We start from the raw sequence: 9242 nt of genomic DNA on the forward strand, positions 1-9242 counted from the left end.
TATTAGTTTCTAGTTCTTTCCGTTCTGATATCTTGTGGCTGAGTTAGCCAGAATTGGTTGATTCCACCCGATACATCTCTAATTCAACGGCAGAACTTGTTACCTTTTTTTTTTTTTTCGGGCCATGTTTTACTTTTAGTTCATTTGGCCATTATATAATTAAGGGGAATGAGCTCAATCAATAGGACTGGTTTTTTTATTTTCTCTGTCATGCGTACCATTATATATCCTCCCTACTTACAATTGATAGATTTGAAAGAAACTGATAGTATAGATTTCCCGGTAACTAAAAATATACACGATAACTTTCTACTCATTTCCAACGTCTCCCATTTGGGTTCTCGTTTGGCCAGTTATTTTGAAAACCGGTTCCATTTAGAAGCTCACTTTAACCACATTAATGCGGAACAAGGCCGTTTCAGCCGAAATCAATGATACCTGGGTGCGCCCAATTAGGACCAGCACCCGCGTCGACGCGATGCGGGTACGCGCCAGGTGACCCAAAAGGGTCAACGTGAGTCAGGTGCGGTCAGCCACACCTGACTAACTTCGTCCATTTTTGGGCGTGCACCCGACTCGTGTCAAACACGAGTCGGGTGCAGTCAAACCTCACATGCCCTTTTCCGTCATAATTTTGGGCATTTTTTAATTTTTAGTTTTTACATGATTTTAACTGTGGGGTTTAGGGCACGCTGGCTGGGCTTCTCTTCACTCTTCAGTCTTCACTCTTCACTCTTCAGTCTTCTCTGTTCTCTTTTCTCCCTCTCATAGTCTCACGCAGTCCGCTCCGATGCTCGGCTCTCCCTCACCGATGGCGACGGTTGACAGCGACGGTCGGCTCTCCCTCACCGACGGCGATGCTCAGAACTCTGTGCTCCGGTGCTCCTTCTCTCTGCGACGTTTGGGTAACATTCTTAAACACCCTGCAGAATAGTTGAGTTCTTCAGTTCCTGTTTGCCATTCGGCCTGTTTGGAAATGCCCTCTTTATTACCTTGGTTTGGTTGGTCCTCTTTATGTTCCAAATGGCTCGCTTGAAAACTTGTTGCAAAATGCAAAGATAAGAAGCGTGACTAAATTGGCTGGCCCGAAAGTCTAAAACAATAAAAGGGCATACAAAAAACAGCCGTTTCAAATTTCTTGTTAGGTTGTTAGCATGTACGAATAAGTTTCTAGAATCATCAATTTTTCTATTCTCCATTTCATCTTCTCTCTATTCAGAGCACTATTTCATGTTTGCTCTTAAAATGTACATCACAGACATTATTCCTTACACGGTTCTTTGCTGAATTCAGACAACTAACCATTATTGGTAGGATCCAAAAATATTACTGGCGAATACAGAGTCATTTCATAGCTCCTGATTATGATCATGCTGGGCCTACCTATTCAATGTCCTGGCCCAGTTCTAAGCCAATCTAGCTATGTAACGTAATAGTTTTTAATGTAAAACCACATACACTGTTAACTGGAAGAAATTAAACTATAGTTTCAGAGTTCCTTGGGGTCCAGAAGTGGACATTTAGTGAAGTCATGAAAGATACTTTGCTCTTAATGTTTCCAGAGGATGAAGAGCTAGTTGCCCAAGGTCTTGTGAACGATGTAAATCAGAAATGTTGTTTTGTGGTGAACCCAACAGAGGCTAACATTTCCAAGTGAACAATTTGAACATGGAAACCAATTTGTTAACTAATGAAAGGCTAACATGAGACATATACTCTTGGCCATGGAAACCAATTTGTTAACTAATGAAAGGAGTAGTAGCATATCAGCGATTGCAACATTACATGCTGATTTTCTGTTGGCATAATTTTGCATGTTCTTGAGTCAATCATTATGATTATTCTGACCTGATATTTCTGGGTTCTTTCTATCTTGTATTTGTCCTTTCCAGATCTGGAAAATCTTTTCCAGATTCTCATAGTTCATTTCATGCTTGTACGTGTGTGTGCATGCTGGATGGGAATGGGGAGTTACAGCCAGGTTCAAGGAGAAGATCTAGGCTGTAAGTGTCATAAATGAAGAAACAGGCTGTAAGTGTCTGTACTTCAAATATGATACTGCGATCATTTATATGCTTAACTCAGTTATACTGCGATCCTTTATATGCATATACCATTCACATGCTGAACTTGCTTTTCAGTTTTCTCTTTGTCAATTGTCGGTGATAAGTGGCTTATTGCTGCTATGATGCTATCTATTCTTAAATTTGTTACATTTGAAATTTTTTATTTTGAATTTTGAAGGTAAAACCATAAAAGATGGCAAATAGAACGAAAGGAAAAGAAGTTGCTTCAGATTCTCCTGCAATAGGCTCTTCATGTAGTGTGGATGTGAATGAAAGTGATGTTTCAAAGCCTTCTACACTATCTGGTGAAGCATTAGCATCCGAAGAACAACCACTATGGAAAGAAATGAAAGCGGTCACTAAAAATGTGGGCAGTGGCGGTGGTGGAAATGTGCATTTCGTATGCAAACATTGTGAAAATACATATGTAGGATCTTACACAAGAATTAAGGCACATTTGTTGAAGTTGCCAGGTCATGGAATTCGAGGATGTAAAAAAATTTCTATAGCTCGAGAGTTCAAGAGGTTGCAAGATCGTGCTGATGAAATATACAACAAGAAGAAAACAAGTATTATTGTGACAAATCTTAAAAGTTCTGATAGGAAAAGAAAGACTATAGAGACATGTTTTGATTCTTGCGGAAGGGCAGAAATAGATAAAGTGATTGCTAAGTTTTTCTATTCTAGTTGCATTCCTTTCAATGTATCCAGAAATCCATATTGGAAGAAGGCTTGTAGTATGCTTGCAAATAGCAAATTATCAGGATATCTACCTCCCGGTTCAGAAAGGTTACGCACATCACTTCTTCATAATGAAAAAAATGAGGTTGAGCAAAGTTTAGAAAGAAAAAAGTTTAAATGGAACACGACTGAGGTATCAATTGTTTCTGATGGGTGGACAGATATTCAAAGACGTCCACTAATTAATTTCATTGCCATTGCACGTGATGAACCAATATTCTTGAAGGCAGTTGATGCGTCTGGAGAATATAAAGATGCAAGATATTTGAAGCAATTATTTGTAGAAGCCATCAAGGAGGTTGGTCCTGATAAAGTGGTGCAACTCATTACAAACAATGCTGCTGTATGCAAAAGTACTGGACTTAGTTTGAGGTATGATTTTCCACATATTTTTTGGACTCCATGTGTTGCACATACTTTGAATTTAGCACTGAAGGACATATGCAATCCTCCAAGTGAAGATGTAGATCCTAAGGGACATGAGCTATTCTCATGGATTCAAGAGATTGGAAAAAATGTAAGAAATATTGGAAATTTCATCGTTAATCACCAACATGCATTGTCTCTTTTTAGTAGTTATTCTGATTTAAGATTGTTAAAGGTTGCAGAGACACGATTTGCTTCAATAATTGTCATGTTGAAAAGAATTCAAAGAGTGCGAGATGCACTTATTCAAATGGTGTTTAGTAGAGAGTGGAGCTTCTATCGAGTTGAAGATGAGGCTAAAGCTCAAAGTATTAAAAACCTTATTGTTGAAGATACATGGTGGGAAAAAATTGCATATTTTTTGGATTTTACAGAACCAATTTGGTGCATGTTGAGAGCTGTTGATAAAGATGAGCCTATGCTTCATCGAGTTTATGCAATGTGGAAAAATATGATTGAAGAAATTCAGAGTATAGTTTTTAAGAAAGAAAAAAAAGACATTGTACTTGATAATTCAGAGTTCTTTGATCGTATAAGTACAATATTAGTTGAAAGATGGGATAAAAGCAATACTCCCTTGCATTGCATGGCTCATTCTTTAAATCCTAAACATTACACGAAAAAATGGATTGAAGGAGCTCCTGGACGTGTTACTCCACATCTAGATATTGAGTTAAACACTCAAAGAATGTCATGTATGAACAGACTTTTTATAGATTCTTATACCAAACAACAAGCTATGTTTGAATATAACAAGTTTTCTTTAGGAGATTTTATTCAGAAGGTGCAGACAAGCAAGAGAAGACATGAGTCCTTTTGATTGGTGGGCGTCCTATGGATCAGAAATGCCCGTGCTTCATAAACTTGCTTTGAGGTTACTATCACAACCTATTACATCATCGTGTTGTGAAAGAAATTGGAGCATATATGGTCATATACACGACATTAAAAGGAACAAACTCACTAGCCAACGTGCAGAGAACTTGGTTTATATGCATTCCAATTTGCGTCTTCTTTCAAGAAAAGATGCAGAATACAGGTATTTCTTTATTAGGTTGTTTTGATTTGCTCAATTTGTTATGTTGTATTAGTTTTTTTATATTTTTGTGGTACATATTTTTAATTGTTTAATTTTCGTCTTTAATAAATGCAGATGTGGATCATCGCAATGTTGGGATGTAAATCCAGATGAATTTGATTTCGATGGAGAATGCAACTTATATGTTGCTAATATGGATTTTTCTGATCCTGTTATTCCTGCTGAGACATTTGATGATGATGATATCGTTCAAAGCATTCAAAAAAATCAAGATATTGGTGGAAGTGGAACATAACTCTGTTTTATTAATGATGATGTAATATCTAATATGTATTGATGTATGAACTATGAAATATGAAGACGTTTGATGATGAAGAATATGTATTGATGACTGTATAAACTGTGAACTCAAAACTAGAGTACATTTGTTGTTAAATGTTGAATTGATGATATATATTTCTTGTTAAACGTTGAATTGATGATATATATTTCTTGTTAAATGTTGAATTGATGATATATATTTGTTGTTGAATGTTGAATTGATGATATATATTTCTTTTTGGAATGTTGAATTGATGATATATATTTCTTGTTGAATGTTGAATTGATGATATATATTTGTTGTTGGATTTTGAATTGATGATTGACAATGATATCATGATTAGCAAATTGCAATTTTGATCTTGTTATTTAATAATTTTGTGGTTTATATTATTATATTTAAAAATAATAAAATACTCTCACCACACCGCCACACCTAAATTTTTGGAGATGTGCCGCGCCGGCACCCGCACCCTGCACTCAGGTGACATAGGCCGAAATGGGTTATGTGCAGAGCACAAAATTGTGCATAGGGATGTGCAATGATTAAAATATTCTCCTTTAATATAGAAAGAAAATATTTAAAAAAGACAAAAATGGTTATCAAAAAGTTAATACGGGTACAATATAATTTTTTTATTAAAAATTTTTAAAATGCCATAACACACACCCCCCTGTATTATAGTGCATTCACACCCTTGTGCATGTCTCTTTCAAGTATACATGCTTACTGTCTCGTGCTGCTTCGTGCTGCTTATCAGGGGTCGTGGCCCTTCTTAGACTTCTAGAAAATGAAAATTTTACTTGTGAACTTTAAAAATTTTATTTTTACCTACAAAAATAATTTGAAAAAATATTTTTTGATCCGTACTAATGTTTTGAAATTCTAGTTAGGTTTCCCCAATAAAAAATTTCTAGTGTTGCTCATATTGCAACCAAACCGTGGCTGCACTAAACTCCAAACCGCACGGTTAAAAGGTTGATGACCTCGCCTCTCGCCAACCGCCACTTGCCCGTGCTGCATTAGGAAGGCTGCCGCCTATCTTAAACACGATAAAATTCTCTTGCTCTTACTTTACTTTCTTTTGATCACGTAAGGTTACACAACACCAAAATTTTCAACGTCACCCTTCTTGTTGGCCGTCATGACTCGCGTGTCCACACACCAGGCGAGCTTTCTCCCCAACATTAAACCAAAAGGCAGGCTTTTCACCCAGCCAGTTTGGCGTTTTTCCATTCATGGCGAAGATGGCCAAACTGTAGACTGCAATCAGAGAAATTTCCCTGAGAAGAACAGCCAAGCCAGCCATCACAGGAGCGCACAGGCTCTGTTCATTGTGCAGACACACAGGAAAGCAATGACAGTATCGAACAGAAATCTTTTTTTCTTCTCCGTTGGAGATGAATAACTAATCAATGTGATGCCAACTGCAAACAGTTTTTTCAAACGTCAAATTTGATTATCAAGACAGCCGACAGGTACCTTTTTTTCCTGCATGCGTGTGTAACTGTGCTTGTAGGGATATCGCCGTTCAGTACTGTGTCTCTCTCAGAAGCCTTTCTTTCTATATATGTATATCTCTCTCATTCATCAGCCCTACAAGGAAACAGTAGCTTTCTATTTAATATGGTTGTGAAAAGAGAGGCCCCTTTCCTCCTCTGCTCCTTCCTTCTGATAATTATTGCTGTGGTTCCCCTAGTTAATGGGTGGGGAAGAATGGGCACTTCATTATCTGCAGAATAGCTCAGGTGGGTGAAGCCATTTTTCGCTCTTTATTTTTCCTTATCAAGTTCCCTTGTTTCAGATGATTCATGCAGTGAATGTTGGTGATTAATTAGGCAAGGCTTAACTAGAAGGCAGCGTCTGCAGTGAAGGATCTGCTGCCGGACTATGCTGGCAATAACTTGGCGAGTTTGTGCTCGTGGGCGGACGAAATCAAATCCCGGCTTCGTTGGTCCTCTCCCCTTCATTACGTTGATACACCGGACTTCCAGTGTTCTTATGCCTATGACAGTAGGTTCTTCTTCCTTATTGATCTTCAAATTATCAGCTCTCCATTTTGTGCATGTCTGCGCATGTGCTTGTGTTTGTTTGTGTGTGTGTGTGTGCGCATGTTCTGTAAGTATGAGAGAGAGAGAGAGAGAGTTGCTTTTCATTTCTAAAGAACTTGGAAATGGCAGGCTAGTTTAGAAAGCAACTCTAATTTGCTCCAAATTGTAGGGGATTGCAAGAATGCAGCGGGAGAAAAGGACGTGTGCGTTGCAGGTGCAATCAGGAATTATACAGCTCAGCTCCGAAGTTACTCTGCTTCGTCCTTTGAAGCACAATGTAACGTTTTAATTTCATTAAGCAGCAACTAGCTACCATATTCCCTTGCCAAGGTTCCCTTTCATTTGCTTACTTCAGTGCAACATGTAGAATTTAACTGAACTATCCTTTTGATTGGTAGACAACTTGACTGAAGCGCTTCTCTTCCTTTCACACTTTGTGGGTGACATTCACCAGGTTTTTAAGCTGGCTCTCTTTGCTTTTCATCATATTTCTTGTGGCTGTTTTTACTTACATTGATGATGAACTTCTATCCGTATCCTGACTCGCAGCCACAGAACGTTGGTTTTACCACAGACAAGGGAGGCAACACCATTGGTGTAAACTGGTACACATGGAAAACGGTTCTTCATCATGTGAGTCCCGTCTTTCCCTAACTACACTATAATTTTTTATTCTATCTTTCGAATGAACTTTCCTACATACTATTTCGAGTTAGTTTGGCATTTTTTTACTGCATCTGCTACATCAACTGAGATAGGCAACAGTTATTTTCGAACAATTACCTATGCAGATGCAGGTTTAGCGCTGTAAATTGAACACAACTGCTTTTTTGATGAGCTTGCAGGTATGGGATGATAATATCATCGACACGGCAATAGAAAGATTTTATCAATCAGACGTAGAGAGCCTGGTCAATGCAATAGCACGAAATATTACAGTATGAGAAATTCATATCATTATATTCATGTTTTTCTGCACTCCTTTATGAATTATAAAAAAATTTGCTGTTATGATGCAACAGGATGGCTGGACTAGCCAGATTAACACATGGGAGAGATGCAGCTATAATACAACTTCATGTCCGGATGGGTATGGATCTGAAGTCCTCGAGAACAATTATTTAGTATGTCGATTGTTATAAAAAGGAAGAATGACTGATCTAAGATCAATTAGAATCTAGTATCTACGAAAGCATAAATTGTTGCTTTCTTTTCTGTGTTTCCCTTTTCTATTCAAAGTAACAGTACCACCGTGAGACGAACAAACCCATAAGGAACGCACGTGTAGTCTTACACCGAATGCATATGTTGTCATATAGTATTTTAACTTTGCCCATCACCAATTATTTCTGGAACGTTTATTCAGGAGTGGAGCAAGGAATTTTTTGTCGCAGTGGCGAAACTATAGTTTCAAAATTTTAACAAGAGTCGAAATAGAAATTTTCAAATTTTTTATATATATTAAACCAAATTTTTTTAGAATTAAATAAATATTTTGAAGTTTTTAAAATCTGAGGGAAGGCCAAGGCTCCTGCTGGCCCCCCCTTCCCTCCGCCGCGGTGTTTATTGCTCATAATGTGTTCCACAAAAATATCTGGTTCAGTTTGGACAGTCTGAAAGTATCGCTGCAGCTTGTAACTGGGCATACAAAGGTGTGGATGAAGGTTCAACATTAGACGGTAAATGAAGTATATTTTCATTTCAAGGTTATTCTTTCTTGTTACCACATTCGCCAAACTGTAATCGTCAAAATCTCATTCTTGCAGATGATTATTTTCTGTCACGTCTGCCTCCTATCTACTTGCGGCCTGCAGAGGCTGGAGTTCGATTAGCTGCTACTCTCAATCGTGCTTTGGGATAAGATTTCATTATTGAAAATTGCTACTTATATTTCTGGGACTAGTTTCGAATATGTTATGTATTACGTGTGATGCCTTTTGACTTCAATTGTGAAATCAAAAATTGAACTCCAAAAAATGGTCTTTAGGTGATGACCTGGTATTTTCCCTAGGAGATTTCTGTGATAATAATAAAGCTAGTCTCGACTGTTAGCAATCAGATGACCCGACACACCATGGTCCAATCTCTATACTTCTCCAGATCAAAATCCACTAATTGATAAAACTTTATGTTGCAATGGTTAATATGCTTGCGGCATTAACGTGACATTTTGATCAGGAATTCCTAAAATAGGGAGGAATACTTGTGAGGGGCGTACCATAGTTGGAGGGGCTGGTGGGCTGGTGAAAGCTAGGTCGTCAGCTCAATTCTGATAGCGCTACTCTTGTATACCACAAACAGCCATGGTAGACAATACTCAAGTTAAAATGGGTTAACTGTAAGTTTACCCAGGCCCAAAGCAGCCCTGGATCTTGGGGCAGGGGAAGGGCTTCAGCCTTTTTGGGGTATGTCCGCCTCCCAACCCCACCCTCCCATTAACAAATAGACCACTACAGGAGAAACGAACAATGTAAACACTGGGATGACTATTGTAATGAGGATGATCCAACCACCTTATAGTGCAAGGAACATATTCAAAACCTCGAATGCGATATCTAAAAATATGAGATTGCATTCACGGGACTATCAAAATAGGA

At 38.0% G+C, this 9242-nt stretch overlaps 1 pseudogene; it reads left to right on the forward strand.

Annotated features, from left to right (window-relative positions):
- The first annotated feature begins 811 nt into the window (after nt 1–811).
- Nucleotides 812–8506, forward strand: LOC116257225 (endonuclease 2-like; annotated as a pseudogene).
- Nucleotides 8507–9242: the final 736 nt, after the last annotated feature.

This window comes from Nymphaea colorata, chromosome 7 (assembly GCF_008831285.2).
Source record: "Nymphaea colorata isolate Beijing-Zhang1983 chromosome 7, ASM883128v2, whole genome shotgun sequence".
NCBI lineage: Eukaryota > Viridiplantae > Streptophyta > Magnoliopsida > Nymphaeales > Nymphaeaceae > Nymphaea > Nymphaea colorata.